Source organism: Suncus etruscus, chromosome 8 (assembly GCF_024139225.1).
Source record: "Suncus etruscus isolate mSunEtr1 chromosome 8, mSunEtr1.pri.cur, whole genome shotgun sequence".
Lineage (NCBI taxonomy): Eukaryota > Metazoa > Chordata > Mammalia > Eulipotyphla > Soricidae > Suncus > Suncus etruscus.
Window position 1 is genome coordinate 118,765,705 of NC_064855.1, and position 21,722 is coordinate 118,787,426.

Sequence of the window (21,722 nt, forward strand, 5' to 3'; positions counted from 1 at the left end):
TATTCTTCCTCACAAATATTCATTTTTTTCATTTTCTTTATTTTATTTAAACACCTTGATTACATACATGATTGTGTTTGAGTTTCAGTCATGTAAAGAACACCCCCCATCACCAGTGCAACGTTCCCATCACCAATGTCCTAAATCTCCCTCCTCCCCACCCGACCCCCGCCTGTACTCTAGACAGGCTTTCCATTTCCCTCATACATTCTCATTATTAGGACAGTTCAAAATGTAGTTATTTCTCTAACTAAACTCATCACTATTTGTGGTGAGCTTCCTGAGGTGAGCTGGAACTTCCAGCTTTTTTCTCTTTTGTGTCTGAAAATTATTATTGCAAATCTTTCATTTTTCTTAAAACCTATAGATGAGTGAGACCATTCTGCATTTTTCTCTCTCTGACTTATTTCACTCAGCATAATAGATTCTGTGTACATCCATGTATAGAAAAATTTCATGACTTCATCTCTCCTGATGGCTGCATAATATTCCATTGTGTATATGTATCACAGTTTCTTTAGCCATTCATCTGTTGAAGGGCATCTTGGTTGTTTCCAGAGTCTTGCTATGGTAAATAGTGCTGCAATGAATATAGGTGTAAGGAAGGGGTTTTTGTATTGTATTTTTGTGTTCCTAGGGTATATTCCTAGGAGTGGTATAGCTGGATCGTGTGGGAGCTCGATTTCCAGTTTTTGGAGGAATCTCCATATCGCTTTCCATAAAGGTTGAACTAGACGGCATTCCCACCAGCAGTGGATAAGAGTTCCTTTCTCTCCACATCCCTGCCAGCACTGATTGTTCTTGTTTTTTGTGATGTATGCCAGTCTCCGTGGCATGAGATGGTGCCTCATAGTTTTTTTGATTTGCATCTCCCTGATGATTAGTGATATGGAGCATTTTTTCATGTGTCTTTTGCCATTTGTATTTCTTCTTTGTCAAAGTGTCTTGAAAAATGCTTAAAAATGCATAGACTGCTCTATCAGTTCACAACTAAGCATAAGTTTAAACCTACATTTTCTCTTGCTGAAACTCATTCTGTTCTGTTGGCCTGGCCAATTTATCTACTTATAAGTTACATTCTTGCCAATAAAATAATTCTGTGCTATTTGTTTCTGTGATATTTTTGTTGACATAGAAAATTAACTCATGAGGTATATGTGATTTGTAATCATAATTTTCAATTATCTGAGATTTATAAAGCATGTTAAATATAATAATGATCATTGACAATATATAGACAAATATTGTAATTTTGAGGAACTTTTAAATACAAGCTCAGTTAGACCCAGATATTTGATGGTTACCTCAGAGAGCCATAAGAAAACATCAAAGATTGAGGATCTTATATAAAAGATATTATTTTCTCTTATTTGTGAGTATTGGGTAATTTAAGAGCAAGTGAAGTCAGTTCAGTTCCTGATGAAAGTTCTTTTCATAACAGAAAAAATAAAGGTATAATAAGAAAAATAAGAATAGTAGAAATAGTTAATGTTATCTCTGATCTGGCTCTTTTTTAAAGACACTTTTCCTACTGAATCACTTTTATGACTCAGTTTACCCTCATTGTCTTCTTTGTTGTTGTTGTTGTTGTTGCTTTTTTGGGCCACACTTGGTGACGCTCAGGGGTCATTCCTGGTTATGTGCTCAAAATCGTTCCTGGCTGGGGCCAGGGAGATAGCATGGAGGTATGGCATTTGCCTTGCATGCAGAAGGATCGTAGTTCGAATCCTGGCATCTCATATATGGTCCCCCGAGCCTGCCAGGAGCGATTTCTAAGTGCAGAGTCAGGAGTAACCCCTGAATGCTGCCAGGTGTGACCCAAAAACAAACAAAAATAATCGCTCCTGGCTTGGGGGACCATATTGTATGCCAGGAGATAGTACCGTGTGGTCCATCCTTGGTTAGCCAAGTGCAAGACAAAGCCCCTACCACTTGAGCCACTGCTTTGGCCCCCTCATTGCCTTCTTTACAGTCATAATTTCAAGTGTAGACACACTATAGGTTAGAACCTAAATGCATAAATCTAAGAAATACAAAACTCAGTTTATAGAATTGTCCATGCTATCCCTAAATTTTTTTTTAAAAAAATGCATAATACTGTCTGCTCTCTCAACATCCCTACAAAGTATTGAGTCATCCCAAAATCAACATGTCTCCATCAACTATAAAGTTCAAAGTCTCATCTATATAGAATCAATATCAGCTATTATGAACTTCAGGGTCCAATTTGTTTTGAGAGACATTCCTTTCTAACTGTGGCCTGGAATATCAAACAAGTTTTGAATTCCAAAAATACAAAATATAATGTTGGATATGTGTGAATGGTTGCTAACACAGCAGTTGAAAAAAAGGGTTTCTTTCCCAAGAAAGCTTTATATAAAAATGTACTAAAAAATAAAAATATCTATTATATTGAGAGACTTGTGAACAGTCTCCTCTTCGATTAACACTCTCTTTTTCTCAGCTCATGTTCTCTGATCTTTTCTTTCCAAGAAAAAAAATGCATTCTGGAGGGAGCAGACCCACTGACTCAATGACCACACTGCACAGTATAGTTCAATTGATTTGATCCACAATGCTCATATAACTCAGAACCCTATAAGGGAATCATTATCACTAAGACAGAATAGCTGATGAGCTCAGGCTCAAACTGTAAGTTTGTCTCATTGAATTTTTGTAATGAAATTAAATCTAATTTGGCTAACAATAACTCCATTAAAGGAGTTAAATTTTATATATGTGTTGCTGCTTTAAAGTTCTTTTGCATTTATTTCTGGGTTACATTATGTTCTGTGAGGTAACATGACCTTTTTCTCTTCTTTTCTTCTTTCTTTCTTTCTTTCTTTCTTTCTTTCTTTCTTTCTTTCTTTCTTTCTTTCTTTCTTTTTTCTCTCTCTCTTTCTTTCTTTCTTTCTTTCTTTCTTTTTTTCTTTCTTTCTTTCTTTCTTTCTTTCTTTCTTCTTTCTTTCTTTCTTTCTTTCTTTCTTTCTTCTTTCTTCTTTCTTCTTCTTTCTTTCTTCCTTCTTTCTTCTTCTTCTTCCTTCCTTCCTTCCTCCTCCTTCCTTCCTTCCTTCCTTCCTTCCTTCCTTCTTTCCTTCCTCCTTCCTTCCTTCCTTCCTCCCTTCCTTCCTCCCTCCCTCCCTCCCTCCCTCCCTCCCTCCCTTCCTTCCTTCCTTCCTTCCTTCCTTCCTTCCTTCCTTCCTTCCTTCCTTCCTTCCTTCCTTCCTTCCTTCCTTCCTTCCTTCCTTTCTTCCTTCCTTCCTTTCTTCTTTCTCTTTATTTTCTATAGTAAAATACTTAGTTTTATATAGACTTAAGGTGTGGGTAACACATTTGTGGCTACTTTTTTTTTAATAAATAATCTTTGTTGAATTAAAATGCAGGGGTGGCAAATTGAAGAAAAGCAATAAGAACCAAAACGGAGTGTGAGAGACCTGATTGCATTTTGCCTTTACTAGAGATAGATGATATATTTCAAATGCTTTTCTCTAAGAACAGGTGAACTAGATTTTTTCCCCTGCCATCTTGCATACCCTTTGATTCATGTAGGAACTCTTGATTTTGCATATGTAAGGTTGGAGTTGTCTTTCTTCCTTCCACTAAATGATGTCTCACTAAGCCAAATGGCTCAATCAAGTTAGAAATACATTTCATCTGGTGCCAGATGTCAAAATAGAACATGATGATTACAAAATAAATGCTTAAAAAGTAATTTTAATGAGTTATTCAGAGAAATGAAAACTCAAGAAAAGCCACAAAGTTGTAGAGTGATGAGAGGGTTTGATTTAAAGTTTGAAGTCAGGTAATTATTTCAGCAGGGAGAGTGGTTAAGCAGAACCTCAAAGGTTGTGGAAACAAATTCTAGCAGTTAGAGAGATTGCATAATAAGTAGTCAATTGAAAATGGTGGGACCTGAGTGTATTTTAAAAAAAATGTCAAAACAACCTTAGAGTAATTAGTTATAGCACTTAAAATTAATCAATAGTCATTATTTGCAAAAAACTCTTAGGAAAAGAACAATAAAGTGGATGTATTTAGCAATGTGAATAAGGAAGCTACAGGAGAAAACTATAGATTGTCAATGAACTTGTGAAGATACACATAATGCAATTCTTTCAAAAATAATGTTGGGAAATATTCTCATTAATGCTAACGGAGAGTGAATTGAGGAAGAAGTTTACAATATAAGACGACAGTATTCATAATTATCATAAAGTGTGTAGCTAAAATTCAAAAATGCAACTTGTAAGCATTTCTAATCAAATAAATGTATTACAATTATATTTGTACAAATATGTGAGTAAATACATTTTAGTAAAATATGACCCAATAAAGGTATACTAACATCTTATTGTTAGAAATATAAAGATGGAATAGAGATAGAAATATAAAGATGGAATTTCATGCATACCATGTTTCAATTTAGATTAGGAATATGTTCTCTATTTGTCCTTCTTCAGTTTAATAAAATTTGGATTAAAAATAATATTTGAGGCTGGAGCAATAGTACAACTTGTAGGGCACTTGTCTTGCATCCATCCAGGTTGGATCTTTGCCATTCTATGTTTCTCTGATCCTATCAAGACATTCCTCAGGATTAACACCAGATCATTGCTAGGTAGAATCCAAAAGATCATATATATATATTTAAAATATGGGGATTGGCACTGGAGTGGTGGCACAAGCGGTAGGGCATTTGCCTTGCACTCACTTACTTTGGTTAGATCCCCTGGAGTCCCATATGGTCCCCAAGTCAGGAGTGATTTCTGAGCATATAGCCAGGAGTAATCTCTGAGTGTCACCGGTTGTGGCCCAAAAACCAATATATTAAATATACATTTATACATTAATGCATATAATGAAATGCTATCTAGTCATCTAAATTAAATATACATATATGCTGAATTCTATATTCTATAGTTATTTTTAGCATAATTTATGCAACAATTTTATGGTACCATTTAAATTTAAGTAAAAAAATAAAATAAATTTAAATAAAGCAGTATTTATTCTAGAATAACTATTTTATATTGTGGTTATTAGCAGTTTACAGAATACTTTAATAAAATATGTTTCTATTATTTTATACCTTCTGAAATGTTCAGTCCTAAAATAGAGATTCCCCAACCCCAGGTGTTTTGATAAGGAAAAGTTTTTATAAAGGGATTTTGTTTCATCATGTTTGGAAGGGCTGATCACAAACACCAAGGCATGTGCCATCCCCATTCAGGAAATAATTAGTGTACATGCACTAGAGATCCTGTTATTCAAAACTAATAACATAAAAAGCAGATGTTGGTGGGAGCACTTCCAGATAGATATACTATATTTAGGTCAAGACACACAGCTGTTGATAACAATTTTTTCCATTATCTGCTGCTTTGCATATCTCAAGTGATGATCTTCATCTGCAAAACTTAATCTCTATTAGGATAGGGGCTTGGCATTATAGGAAAATGCATCTTTCTAAGGTGTGGTAAAGAAGAAACTTTTAAAAGGAAGGCAATGATACTGGCTCACAGTAGACAACCTGAACCTCATACATTACACTTGACCTATTTTCACACACACACACACACACACACACACACACACACACACACACACACACAGTTTCACAACGGTTTAACCTCCAAACTCAAAATTTCATTCCTTTCAATTATTTGTCAATTCATAAACCCTGTGGTTTGGTAGGTTGTATCTCCTCCGATCTCATCTGACTAGCTCAAGGGAACCCTGTGACTTCACTTACATGTCTGACATGTAGGACTGGCTATTTGCCAGGAAAAGTTGGTCCATGCATCACATGTTCTTGAGCCCATTGACTGCTTAGATCTCTCCTTCCTTTCCTATCAGCAATTTAATGAGAGTAAGCTCAGCATACTGGCCCATCAAGTTTCCAGGACATGTCAGTTGTATTATGTCAAGATCAAGAAGGTAATTGAGGCAAAGTTAAGACCAATATATGGTACTGTCTTTGATGGAAGAAAAAAATAAAATTCACTTTGGGTAGGGCTACACTATATTGGATGCATTTAGTAGCCTCTCAGGTATTTCTATGCCCTGTGAAAAATAGCATAGTGTAAAAAAATGGCATTATCCAATGTGATGGAATTTGCTTTTCTACAAACAAAAGTATATTTCCATCTTCTCAAAAAAGAGTCCCCAAACTCAAAAGACAAGACTTATACTCTCTGTACCTCTTTTTTATTTTTGCTACGTAACTTACCATTATAGAGGTTAATTCATAGTTGGTATAGTAATAGAAGAAAAGTTAGAAAACCAACATGAAAGTATTTATATTAGCTAATATTTTATTAAGTTTTATAATAATTTATATTTCATATTATCACTAATATTTTTGTACTTATCTTGATATGATAGTATTTATACTTTCCTATTTATTTTTGTAATATCTTTATCATTTGTTTTGTTTTAGTCAGTAGTTCTTCAATATCTTAGAATAATCATATTAATTAACTTCACTTAAATCTAGAATGTATGCTATAAAGTCACATCACTGAATTGCTAAGGCTACAGTTAGTTTCCACATGAATGACTAAGTCTATTTTTTACATGACAGCCTAATGACAGACAGTTACTTTCATATAGAACGTACTCCAGTACTGTTGGAGTACTGTTAGAGTATTGATAGACTGTTCACATAAAATGGACAAGCTTGGAAAAACTCTAAGCACCAGGCAAGGGCCTTGGCTTCCTTAGAGAAGTAGCTATAGACCAATGAATAGTTGCAATTATTTTTGTATTTTCCAGTGTATAGATGATTTGAAGCCTTTAAGCCAGTATGGGGCATCACTAGTGTTTAGACTTCTGCATACACAGTGAGAATTGGAGGATTTGCCTGGGCATTGTCAACTCAGGAAGATTCATGTTGGATGACCTTCAAAGAATGAACTGAAGGGACATCAGACCAGAAGAAAGACATGGTTTTCAAGTCATGTAATCTGTATAAAGGGATCCTCACTTTAGAATGAGACTATAAATTGCTGTATACTTGGCATGCAAGACCATGCCAGGTTCTCTCTCTATACAGCTGTAAACAGTCACCAGAAAGAACAAGACAAACTTCCTATATGGCATGTCCCTGCAGTGCCCTCTGCTGAAATAGCGTATTTCTTATATACTGTAAAGAGGAAATGCTTAGAGGGTTTTTATCCATTACCGCTCAGCTGATAGGGGAGAAGTAAATTTGGACAGGAACCAATAAATAGATAACTGCAGTTATATGTTGCAACAAACTCCTCTTAACTCCTGCCACAAATATTTCTCATCTGACTACCCTCATCTGACATGCTTTTTAATACAAAACACCCTACCTCTATGATGTATTGTATATTTCAGATCTAATAACCAACTAGCTATTGTATAATTGTTAACTGAGTGATTGGATGAAATAGGGAGACATCTTTATGTAACATCTTAGAGTTTTATTTAATTTTAGTATTTGGCTATTATTTCTACCTACATTTAAATCATTTAAAATTCCATGTACAAATATAAGAACAAAGTTAGTTTTATAGTGTATATCCAAGCATAAAGAAGAAAACTTTTGATTTGTTTGTTTTGGGGCCACACCTGGTGGTGCTCAGTGTTTACCCATAAAGAGGCTCAAGGACCAAAGATGGTGCCAGGGGATAGAACTTGGGTCACTCATATGCAAGGCAAGTGTTCAAATCACTGTACTACCTCTCAAACCTGATAAATGTCTTCTAATACTTTTAATAAATCTAAATATCTTTCATTTTATTATATTAATATAAATTTCAATTTTGTAAATACCTTTCTTTCATAGCATCTTTGTAGGTTTTTTTGGTACATTCGACAAATTTTTATTTGCATCCACTTGTCTCAAGGTCAAATAAAAATAAAATCTTGGGTAGTATATCAAAATCAAAACTTTGAAATAATAAAACTTTTGAAATATAGGATTATGGTATCTCCAGTTAAAATATCAAAGCTCCTATATCATACTGAAAGGTTTTGATGTTCTCCTACCCAACAAAAATATGTTGGCATTCTTTTACATTATATGACCAAATATTTCTAAGCAAAGTTGATAAGGCATATTCTAAAATTTTATAATACAAAAAGTTCAAGCTAAGAACTCATAGATCTTCTATCATTGCAAACAGAAACAATGAAATTTTATTGGAGGAAAAATGGGTATGATGTTTCACTTAAATGATCATGATAGCAATATTTGCAACAATATTTCAGTGAATGAATCATTGAAGAGTTCAAGTAGCCCTTGAAAATAGCAAATTTCTGTAGCTGCTATTCACATATAGCTAAAAAGTGTACATTCAGGTCAATGCTGTATTTAGAAATAATATATATCGAATGGGACTGAGCATTTATGGAACATAATAGTATGATTTTATGCTTCATCGCTGTATGTTTTAAGGATATTCTCTCTGAATTCTAGCTTAAGTTTGAAATAGAATATGATTTTTGTCAATTTAACTTAAATAAAAATGAATGTGTACTATACAGAAGATATGAAATTATATTTCCAGTTGGAGCTTTACATAAAGGTTTCTAACCACAGAAGAATAAAGCACAAGTAATAGAGCTCATCTTTAGAACTCCTGAATCCTATCCAAAACTAAGCAACTTTATGGTTGCACAAATTTTATTGGTCATAAGGAAGTCTTTGATATTTGTATATTAGTTATCTCTCTCCTCTCTTTTAATCTCTCTTCTCTCTTTCAGTGGGAAGGGCACTTGCCTTGCATATGGCCAACCCAGATTCAATGCCATCATATCAAATGGGTCTGTGAGCCTGCTAGAAGTTATTTCTGAATACAGAGTCAGGAGTAACCACTGACCATTACTAGGTGTTGCCTAAAATATCAAAACAAAAAAGAATTTTTAAATCTTTATTACATCAGGCACTATGATTTACAACACTATTATGATGGTTTCTGTGTACATAATTCCAATATCCATCACCAGTGTACCCACTTATTTACCCCAAGTCTTCTCCCTTTTAACCCCATCCCAACAAATTCACTTCTGTAGATTTATTCTCTCCTTGTATTATTGTCTTTGAATCTTTGTTGTTATCTTACTTTGTATCTTTAAGTCCCACCCAGTGTTTATTTTATATCTATACCTTACCTTCAAAACAACTTCACTCAGTATAAGATCCTCTAGTTTTAGTCGTGTTGTAGCATATGGTATAATAAATATGACCTTTCTTAGAGATGTATATATTTGCCATAATACACTGATCCATTCATCCATAGTTGAGCATTTGGATTGGTTCCACAACTTGACTATTGCCAGTGATGAGCATTAAGTGTGGACATATTCTTTCACAGAAATGTTTTTGTGTTTAGGACATAGATGCTGAGAATTGATATGGCTGGGTACTACAGCAGTTCTAGTCCTAATTTTGGGAGACATCTACATATTGCTTTCCATAGAAATGACCACATAACAGTGCCACCAATGGTGAATGAGGCTTCTTTTTCACTACAATCCCACCAACACTGACTAAAGAAAACATATTTTTAAACAGGATGCGTTGCAGAGTGAAAGACACCAGAATGATGAACAAGTGAATGAATTCCTAAAATACACTCCATCTTATCTGAGAACAGAAGCAAAGCAAAGGTTGAACTTTAAAGAGAAAAACAAAATGAATCAAATAAAGTTCTTTTCCCTAGTCCTTGAAAGGAAAGCTAAGACTTCTCTTCTTAGACTGCCCTTTATTTCTTTGGGCCAGTTTCAAGTAAACTTGACAATTAAAAATTCAAACTACCCACTATCTTCCCTTCTTTTTGGAGAGTGGTATTCTGATGCTCATGGTTACTTCTTACTCTACTCATTAATTAATCCTGGTGGTTCCCCAGGAAACCATAGAGGATGCCAGGGATTGAATCAAGGTTAACTATATGAAAATCAAAAGCCCTACCTGTTGTCTTATAGCTCTGGCTTCCCAAATTTCCTACTATATTAACATTTTCTACGTTTTTATGTAACAAATGTTCAACACATTCACATTTATTTATCTGGGAACTACTAATTTCCAGCCAATGAGAGTGACAACTAGAGAGGTAAGAATAACTTAAATTCCTTTTAACTTCCATTATTATTTTTATTTATTTATTTTTTTGTATCAGCCCTGGCTATAAGACACTGTCAACTAAACTTCCATTCACTTTTGGGTAAATTTTCATTATGAAGTTGATGATAATTTAAACAGTCTTATTTTGAAACTTATTTTAAAACTAGATTTTTGTAAATATAATTAAGGTTATATTTTGAGGCATGCTTTAATCTGAGTTAAAATTCAAATTATTGTGTTCAGCCACATATAAATAATTTTTGGATGGTGTTTCTGATTTTCACCTTTCTTTTATAGCTGCATTTCATGTCAATAAACATATTATCTATGAGTCAATTAAACTGCATTCTCTTGTTGGGTTTATGGCTGCTCTAACTTCTAACAAATTGTTACTAATGTCAGCATTTCAACTACCACTGTCTTGATGTAACACCTTTTGAATTACTTTAAAAGTTAGCACTTGACAATAAAGAAAATCCAATGACTTATCTGCAAGGACAGGCTAGACATAAAACACTGAACATCATTCTAAATAGGAAAGCAGAATGACACAAACTCTTGAGATCCATAATGCTATGTTCAAAGGTGTGAGGTGTAGGGACTTATTTCAAGGGAGGATAACTAGAGTGGAAACTTAATTTGTCATGAAGAGAAGAAAGGTAAAAGAGTCAGGGCTATGGTAGGTAGTACTAACAATGCATAGAGTCAATCTGGGTTTGGTCCCTGGCACCAGACACAATCGCCTGAACTCCACCAGGAGTGACTCCTGAGCACAGAACCATGAGTAAATGTGATCCAATACAAACCATGTGCTCTAATAACAAAACAACAAAGAAAAAACAGAAAATCAAAATATACTGTCATATTGACAATTTGAGCAGAAATTTTCTTTGTAGGATAGGTATTATTACTCACAATAACTGTGCAGTTTCATATTAAAACTAGATTGTATATTGGACCCTCATGATAGAAGAGCAAGTAAGGTGTTTGCCTTGAGAATGGCTACTCTAGATTTAATCCCAGGCACAATATATAGTTCCCTGAGCTGAACAAGAGTGATCCCTGAGTCAGAGTCAAGAGTAAGCTCTCATCAAAACTGAATGTTGCCTTAAAAAAGTATGTTGTATAGCAATTTTACATGACTATAGTTTAATAATGTATATATATTTGTTTCATTGATTAAAATAGGTCAGTAATATTGATTTAATATTACTTATAAAGAGGAGACTAAAAAAGCAAATTCATGTTATAGTAATGAATACATTATATACGTTTATTATTTTGTGGTATAAAATTATTTTTAGGGCAAGAGAGCTAGTACCGTGGCTACAGGTACTTAGCTTCCATGCAACCAACCCAGGTTCAATCCCCAGAGACCCTTCTGATCCCCTAAACACCAAAAGGAGTGATCTCTGATTGCAGAACCAGGAGTAAGCCTTGAGCACTACTGGCTGTGCCCTCCCCCAAATAATAAAACAAAAAATATTTATGCTTCTTTTTTTTTACTTTATTTATTGATTGATTGGTTGCTTGGTTGTTGGGCCACACCCAGGAGTGCTCAGGAGTTACTCTTGGCTCTGCACTCAGAAATAGCCCCTGGAAGGTTGGGGAACCATATGGGATGCTGGGAATTGAACTGGATCCCTTCTGGGTAGGCTGCATACAAGGCAAATGCCTTACCGCTGTGCTATCTTTCTGGCCCTATATTTTATATACTTCTAATTTTAAAATCATCAAACTTTTTCATAATGAGATAATCATAACCATCAGCTATCATGATCATTATCATTATAATCACCAACATTCCCTTTATTTTTAAGAATAGAATACTCATTAAAAAATTAAAGATAGGGCACAGAGTGATAGCACAGTGGTAGGGCATTTATCTTGTACATAGCCAACCCTTAGTTGGATTCCTGACATCCCATACGGTCCCCTCAGCCTGCCAAGAGCGGTTTCTGAGCACAGAGCCAGGAGCAACCTCTGTGCACCACTGGGTGTGACCCAAATTCCACCCACAAAAATAAAAATTAAGATATTTTAAAATATAATAAGAACAATAGTATTACTAACTTAGAGGAGATATATGACTTTAAAGAACATGTTGATGAGTGTTAAGTTACAACCTACCAATTTATTATTTCTAATTCTAATTTGAAGATTATAATTAAGCATAAAATTGCAATTTCCCCTTCATATTTCTAAGTCACTTTATAAGTGGATAAAGATCTTTTTTATAGCTGCACCCAAGAAATTTTTAAAGTTTCTTTCCCTAAAATAAGCTATTATTGATATGCAAGAATTTAATTTATTTCAAAGCATAGATGATTAAAAGGAATTGTAGTAGTCTTTCAATAATCTAATGTATTAAAGCAACAATATTAAATGTGTGGTTTTTTCATGTAAAGGAAGAATTTTGTTCATCCAATACTTTTTATTCATAATATCATAATTTTTATTAAAAATCTTCAAATATTAGATGTATTTATAATTTTTAAAGAAAAATACTTCTTTTATTATAGAAAATTATTTACATCTTCCATAATCAAGTCTTTGTAAATTAACTCATTATAAAAAGAAGTTATACATGCCAAACTTCTTGTCATCAGAGCAGTTGAAGAATCCTTCACTATTTGTTAGTAATCTCTCTTAGTTGCAAGTTTTCTTTAATGGCTAGACCAAAAATTATTGACTTCTTAGGAGAAAACAGTATAAAAAACACAGTAAATACAAAAGTTCACAGAAAATAAATTTGCATCGATACAGTTAAACACCGAATTGAAGAGTTCTATATGAAATCTGACAAAACTCAAAATGGCAGAGAAAATGTCTGAAACGTATTCCAATATAAGCCAACTACAATAAAGAATAATTTAGAAAGTCAAGTGAATGAAATGAGATCGTGTGTCCAGTGCCAGTATGGGATTTATTGGAAGGTGAAAACTGGCTCAATTGCCGATTCACCATTTTTGGCGAACAGACTCAACACACATTAAATAATATCACCACAATCAAAAGTGAGATAATGGGCTCTTCTTGGCTTTAATCAGAGGAAAAAAATTTAAACAACTGTATTTCAATCTGTCACTACTTTAGTTAGGGGACACAATCATTGTATTAAGGCTTGTCCCATTTGTTTTGTGAGCCACGCTTTCTCCTTGGTTGGAAGAGACGGGATTAGATCAAGGAGTCTTGTTTCTCCTTTTCTCATATTTACTGTTCACTGAGGTGACTATTGTTCAAGTGTTTCTTAGATAATCCATTTATAAAACAACTAAACACTGATGATTACAATGTCTGCATTACATTAGAACTGTTAATTTGCTTCAGTAATAATTTAGGATTTTAATTACAAGCTCGAAGAGCAGATTTAGAAATGTAGCTGGCACGACTAATGTTAATTTGTCCTTTAATGTTTATTGAAAGCAATATATCCAATGTAATTACAGTGCATGTCAACTAACCTACTATTTTTTTTAAATGTATGATCCCTTAATTTGTTTGAGTAAGATGACTTGCCATCTGTTAAGATTTTCTGTTGTCTATTTTTGTGGGGTTGATATTACTTATCAGCAATTAGATATTATTGCAAATATGTTTTTCCATTGGTTTCATGATTTCTTAATGCTTAGCCTTCACATTTCTTATTCTGTTTTTCTTTCCTGTTTTTGGATTTGTTTTGTTTTGGCGTCACACTTGGCAGCAATCAGGGGTTACTCCTGGCTCTGTGTTCAGAAATCACTCCTGGCAGGCTTGGGGGTCCATATTGGATGCCAGGGATTGAACCTGGGTCCTTTGCTTTCAAGGCAAATGCTCTACCCGCTGCTGTGCTATTGCTCCAGCCCTTATTTTGTTTTTCATCAGCTTTTTTTCTATATGACTATGTCTTCCAGGGTCATGTAATGTTTGCATCAATGAATGCTACAAATATTTACATATGGTGTTAGAAATCAGAGGTATACCACGTAAGGGACATGAAACAAATGTCAACTATACTGTTCCTGGGTTTTCCTGCATAGAAACAAGAAGTGCTTTATCTAAAACACTTTAACTTATAAGAGAGCAATAGTGTTTACAGCCAAATTTGATCTTTATTATCCCTCTCTCTGCTCATTCATTCCTGCTTCTTAAAGTTCTAAAATCATTTCCAATTGCATTCAAATTTATGAGAATATATTCTTGATGTGCTTGGAAAAAATAGTAAAGAGAAGTATTGAATAAAATTCTATGTTTCTGTGAATTTTATAAATTCTCATTTACTTGTATAGACTTGTTCTGGTGCTAATTCCTTCTGTGTTTAGGACTTATTGCTGGCTCTTGCTCAAGGATTACTCCTGGTATGCTCTGAAAACCATGTGTGGCTATGTGGTACTAGGGGTCAAACCTGAGTTATTCATATGCAAGACAAGTGTCCTTCTGACCATACTATTTCTGTGGCTTCTGTATGAACATTTTAAGCCTCATTTTAATTTGTACAATTTTTTAATGACTCTCAAGTCCATAAATAAAATCTATTCTATATCAATCAAGATATCAAATATTTAAATATCTGAAAGTTTCTATATAAAGACATTATTTAGAGTATTTAAAGAATACTTAACGTAAGTTAAAAACACTGCTTCATAACAATGTCTATTTTGTGGCACTATTTAAAATAAACTCAGATATTGAACAATAGCAGCTCACTTAACATTTAGTATGTCTTTAGTGGTTAGATCATAAAATGTAACATACAATATAACATGAGATAAATCAAATCTTATTTAAAAATAATGATATTGTTTTGTAGAAGATAGTACTACTAATAGATGCTAGTGGTTCTCAGTTATGCTTTCACTATGCAGTCAGTCCTTTAGCGCATTTTTTTCTGTAAGTTTGCCATAAAAAATGAGAAATTATTATTTACTACAAAATGCCATTACATTTATATTACCATTTTGGCTAATAGTCACAAAAGTGCCAATGAAAACACACACAGCAAAGCAAAACTGGCTTTATTCTCATATCTCTTTCTCATAAAGTCTCTTTCTTAGAAAGATCAATAGTAATAATTCCCTCACTTGAACTCCGGGAGAAATAATTGTTGGATATTCACAACCAATTTTACTGCTTACTGAATAAAAGGAAAGAATTTGCCCATTTTAACCTTAGAGTAGACCTTTTATTTTTTTGAGAATTCAGGTGGGTTTTTTTAAAAATATAAGAAGACAACCCATTTATTCATCATTATTTGAGTAGAGACATACATATGCACATACAACATATGATTTTTTCACTTAGATTATATAAATATTCTTTATAAAATAGAAGCCAAAGTGCACATTCAGAATATGTGAAGCAATATCACAGTTACTTTAAAGGAGTCATGCACGACATTGAGTAATTCATAAATATTGATTTTATCAATGGAATAATCTTTCTAAAGACTTAGTTTCATTGTTGAATGTGATAAAACTATGAGTTTGAGATTATGGGATTGAACTGCAGAAATCACACTGACTTAGTTTCAAAGTTTCTGCTTTCTTAGTTGTTCTTTTCTTCATCTCCATAGATTTCAGAGTACTATGTTAAATATAGTCATATTATATTTTAAAAAAATGTTTCATGGTCTATATGAATGCTCATGCTATGTTCAGAGTTACTCTTGACTCTGTCTAAGTATCACTTCCGGTGGGATTTGGTGGATCATCTGTGGTGCTGAAAATTCAACCTTGGACAACTGAATTTATTAGTATTTCCTTAGGCCCCAAGTTCTAAAATTTATGTTTTTGTTTTGTTTCAGGGCCCACACCCAGCAATGTTCTCTACTAGTATTTAGGAATAACTTCTGGAATGCTTGTAGGGACTTACATGAAGTTGTGATGATTGGAACCTGAATTGACTTTGTGCTAGGCAAGAAGCACCCTACCCACTATACTATTTCTCCAGCCACTCCTCGTGTTTGGTGACTACATTTTCTTAGCTTAAGAGAATCATTTCAGTTATCTATGTGACTGAATCAAATAATAATTGTTTACAGAAGCAAACTAAATTTTATCCTTGTCTTAAAAACGAGTCATTCTATCCACAATCTGCATGTCAATGAAAATAAAAATAAACGTACGTTAAAAATTCCAATTTTAACCATTGTTATCACCAAAATATATTCACCATCATTTTACTCATCCCCTTTTACCCCATTTATACCTGTCCTCAAGTAAGGAACACACATATTGAATTTATAATTCAATTCCAATAGACCTGAAATTAAGATGTTAAAACCAATGTTACTTAAATAAAAATGGTTTACACTTAATAAATGGTAAAGATTAAAAAATTAGGCAAAAGGAAAACCAGCACTTAACTTCATTTTTTGAATCTCAATTGCATATACATTGGGATGCTCATTAGGGAAAATTTGTGGCTTGCACATGGGCAATGAACAATGTGAAGACTGATCTCATAGTTCCCAAAGCAAAACATTGTTATGGTCCTAGTGGAAGTTCCTTTCAAGTCTTTAATCCCTTTTTTACTATCACATCCCACATTCCTAAATGCCTGCAGACTCATTATTAGAAGGCAGCCCTGTCCGTCTCGTTTGCATTTCCTTTCAAGAAGCAAGGCCTATTGGAATGTATGTCATAATCTCTCATGCAAACAACATTTGGAGTTCATATGTTTAAATAGAGGCATTCAGCAGACAGAGATCACCTCCTTGGTAAATTATCTTAGGAGGCACTTTAAGAGAAAAAAAATATGTTTGGCACAGGAAATTACATTTAACTAAAAGCATTTTTTTCAAAATGAGCATTAACGAATTATCAGGGAATGCATCATTCCCATCTTACACTTTCAAGCACTTACTGCGGATGGACTCACAAATCACATTATCATCACTTTCCATACCTTCATCAAATGTCATAGCAACAGCTGCCCCCGAACTCCGAGCAGGCCTTAGGCAGAAGGAGACATCTGTTTGCTGACAAGCCCAGATCAAATGACAAATGGGAGACAGAGATGTCAGAGGCTGGCAAGGTCAGAGGCCTTCCTAGTGGCTAGTTTGCAGTTGTACAAACAGGACTTTTCCTTTGGTTGATGGACAGACAGGAACATGACTAATAGAAAAGCACTTAATGGGGCAACTCATTCTTTTTTCAATCAAAATGAACTATGGTTTGGAAAGGAGAGGTAGGGACTTTGGAATCGACAGGGGGCAGTTAACACTTGCTTCACTTTGTGTGGGATTTATTAGACTTGAAAATAATCACAGATGTTTCTTTCTGTCTGATCAATGGAAATTTAGGGGGATTACAAATTTCATGTATTTTGAAAAAAGCTAAAAGGTGGTTATTTTCTTTCTAAATGTTAGGGGGGTGACTTCAATAGAGTTTCTTTGAACTGAGAACATATATTTATAGTTTACAATAATAAAATATGAGCAAAATTTGAATTTAAACTAATAAATATAAATATCAGGCATTTTTATTTTTTTGTACCTGCTTCATTATTTTTTTAAGTTCATCTTTGAATCTGATCTTGCTACAAAGTCATTTTAAAGAATCTTGTGGGTTTTTATTCTCATTATATTATTTCTCCCAAATAGCAATGTTACATACTGTATACTGGAAACGTACTACTCAGTGTTCAAAGAAATATGCCAGAAGCCTTTTCTTATTCTTCTGTTAGGTTTGATGAAGCCACCTTGAGATGTCAACCTTGAATGAAACAGCACTGCTGATAATAATGAAGGATCACAGAGCATGCTTGTAGGGATGGACTTTATCCTTGACAATCCCTAGATATTTTAAGATATGTCTTATTTGTTTTAAGCTTTATTTGCTCATGCTTCTAGGTTATGTCAATTGCTTTTGGGGACCCAAATTTCCTGCAATCAATATAATTTAATGATTTATAGGAACTATTAACTATTGATTAATTTTGAAATTTAAATAGTCATCTCATGAGCTTCTTATAGAAAGCAATTGGTCAATTTGAAAGACGTGCAGATTTTTTTTTATATTAACATAATTTTTATTTTGATCATAGTGCTTACATATTGTTGACAATAATATTTTAGGTACATATTTACATAAAATCAGGGGGGATTACCATCACCCACCGGTTTGTCTTCCCTACTCCTCCGTTTTTTGTCCTAAGTCCCGTATCCTCTTCCCTCGCCCCCAGGGCTGCTAGAATATGTGGTCCCCTCTGTACCTATCCTATTACTTCGTAGTCTTACACCTGTTTGGTCCTGATGCCTCCCTTATTTCCCCCTCTAATTGGGAGGCAGGAGTAAGTAGTTAAGTTATGTGGTTTTGTTTAATAATACATTTTATTCTTCTTTCAAATATCAATATCTTTCCAATCTATATAAGTCATGAACAGAAAGATGATTAAGCAACTTTTAAAATTAAGGCTTAATTGTTCTCCATATTTATTTCTTTCAAGAGAATTTATCATAAAGTTTAGATTATATTTTCTTCACTTTACTTGATTTACTATTTTTGAATTGTCATTTATTTCTACTTTATTTATTTATTATACAACCATAATATTATATAGCTTTATACATTTTAAATGAACTCTATGTGAAATTATAGACTATTGATAATTAATCCAAACACATAAAGTGTGAGTGAGCTATTTATTTATAATGGATATGAAATGAAAAAATAGAATAAAATAATATAAAGTTAGAATAAAATAAAAATTAATATAAATACAAGCACTTCTTAAAATAATAAAAGAGTAAACAAAATATTATCAGAATTCTTATTTTACTAATTACAGTGCTTGTAAAACAGGACTGGAAAGAATAATTAATAATAATTTGTCCCTATAGAAATATTACATAATAAAATGTAGCATAACATTTTTTCACAAAATCTGTTAGTTATTTCCTGTTCAGCAAAGTAAAATTATTTTAAACTTTTTGTAGTTCTACTATGTTTGTTATTTACTAAGTATAGTCACCAAAACTGATGTCACACTTTGCTAGAAACTCATGAACAAAACACATTGTTAGAGCTTGGAGTTGAGGCCACACTGGTTGATGAACTAAAGCTTAGGTAGTGTGTTACACGAGGGGAAAGCTTTTCTGCTAACATCACAAGGGTCTTTGGCCCAATGAGTGGTATTTGATAGTAATTCTTGCTACATAACGTGTAATGTGTAAGCCTAGGAATTTTGTACATTTTGTAAAATTTTGTACATGTGAAAATACTAATTGATTTCTTGTCTCGTTACCTACCTTGAGTCTGTTAAGTACGTAGGACTTGATCTTTCTTTTTAAAATCAAACTTGATGAATCCTGCTTTAAGATCCCAAAAAGGTGGGTTGTGTGTTTAAAATTGATCTGGGTTGTCAATTGATGTCAACCTGGTTCCACCCAAGAATAAACCAGAATTTTTAAGATAGCAGTGTCTGAACACTATTTTTTTGCTTGATATTGAAAGTTTTGAGGACTAACTAGACTTACAAATAGTTTTTAAATAAAAAGTGGCCCGTTACTTTTTCAGAAAAATAAGAACTCATGAAGATGTACACACAATTATTCATATAACTTAGACGCCCATAAAATGATGGACAGATATGGATAGACAAATAAGAAAATCAGCACCTACAAAATTTAATGGTGACAAAAGCAATGCTAGGGATTTGTCCTGGCTCTGTTCTAGGAGATCCCTCCTGGCAATGATGGGGAACCACCTGGTACTAGATATCAAGGCCAGTCACCCCAGATACACAGTGTCTACTCCGATCATTGGGTTATCTGTTTGGCCCCCCTCATTAATTTTATTACAAGGATTCAAGAAGATATTTTGAATATAAATATATTTTGCTTAAAAATTATACATTTATTTTGCTTAAAAATAAAATAAAAAATAATATTTTGACATGAGGAAACAACGAATATAATACAAACAGCAGGGTACCAGGGGCAAAGCAGCTTCATGAGCATCGAGTGGAAATAAAAATAAAAAATGATCAGTCTTAAATACCCAACCCAAGTTAATGACAATATCATCAAGAGATCCAAACCCCAACAAGCTACATACAGAAGGGACCTATTACACTAGCAGTCCAGGAGGCTTAGGGTGGAGATAGAGGATGTATGCTGGAAACATTGGCTGAGGGAGGTCATAACTGGTAATGAAAATGGCCCTAATTCACTCTCAACCTTAAATATAACTGTCAAAGACTTGTAATTCACATTGGTCTCAATAAAAATTAAAAAAACATCTTCTACTGAAAGTCAAGTTGAAGTTTCATATTAACAGTAGCAAAAATGAGGTGGAGGGTTATCTATGACCATAAATTGTATGTTTGATAGAAAAACATTCTTCCCAATCCATGAATGATATAAATAATACAGTGCATTTATAATTTCATTTTGCTTTGAATCATGTATTTGTTGGTAATTGGCATTTTAATTCAAGGAAATATTTACAGTGCTGTGAGTAGAACAAGGATCTGCCTAAACTTAAACTCTGATGAAAGTCTTAAACACTGTACTAACACCTTATCCCAAATTTCTCATTTCAGTTTCACTTTTATCTTTAATTAGGCTTGATCCAAATAAATGAGCAAACTAATGATCAGGAAGATATGAGATACCAGAAGAAAATTTTATATAGAAGAGGGAAGAAAATACTCATATGTTTAAAATAACTAGTTTAAGGAGGTTGCTATATCTGTGTAAAAATTAAATAAAATGAATTAAAGTTGAGCAAATAAGAAAAAGAGTCTAATGAAGGGACCAGAGCAGTAGTACAGTGGGTTGAGCTCTTGCCTTGCCAACTGGGTTTGATACCTCGCACCCAATGTGGTCCTCTGAGCACTGTCAAGTATTATTCTTGAATGTAGAACACATAGTAAGCTCTGAGCATTGCTGTGTGTGACCCCAAACCCAAAAATAAACAAATGAATAAATAACAAGTTGCACATTTAAGCAAACTATTTGAATGCATAAATTTACACAAAACATTTATTTATTACATCTTGTTAAAGACTCAAAGACATGAGGATAAAAATAATTCCAATGACACACACACACAAATTAAGACAGAATTGTGGATATTTAGAAATATTTTCACAGACATATAAAGTTCATATATTAAAAAGTCCCCCTTTCTTCTGCTATAACATATTGTAACAAATTTGAAAATAATGAAATCTATCTCTGAAAATGTTTAACTTTCTCTTTATTTGAACTCTATTGTCCAAAAACTATTTTGAAGACCACTTGAGTCCAATCGCTTTTTTTTTTTTTAATACTTTTGTTTTGAGCTTACACTTGGTGTTTCCTTCTGAGTCAATATTGAGGAATCATTTCTGGTAGTGCTATGGGGACCTAAGGTGGTGCTGAGAATCAAACTTCATCAGCCAGATGCAAAATATGCATCTTAACTACTCTACTATCTCTCTGGTTCCCCAATATCTTTTATAATTTCAGAGAAAGAATTCTAAATCCACATGCAGCCAAGGAAGTGAAAACACTGTTGAAATGACATATTGTACTTGGAAAATGACCAAGTATTTATTTTTTCAATATCTATCTAATCTCTATTTATTTCATCTATATTAATGAGACAACATTATCTTGTATGATATTTATATGTAAGTCATATACAATCTCAATTACAGTAAT

General features: G+C 33.4%; 1 non-coding gene across 1 annotated transcript; it reads left to right on the forward strand.

The window, feature by feature from the left end:
* The first annotated feature begins 19,082 nt into the window (after positions 1-19,082).
* On the forward strand, positions 19,083-19,233 carry LOC126017213 (small nucleolar RNA SNORA62/SNORA6 family). Its single transcript, XR_007498855.1, has one exon. It is a non-coding gene; the product is annotated as a small nucleolar RNA SNORA62/SNORA6 family (small nucleolar RNA).
* Positions 19,234-21,722: the final 2,489 nt, after the last annotated feature.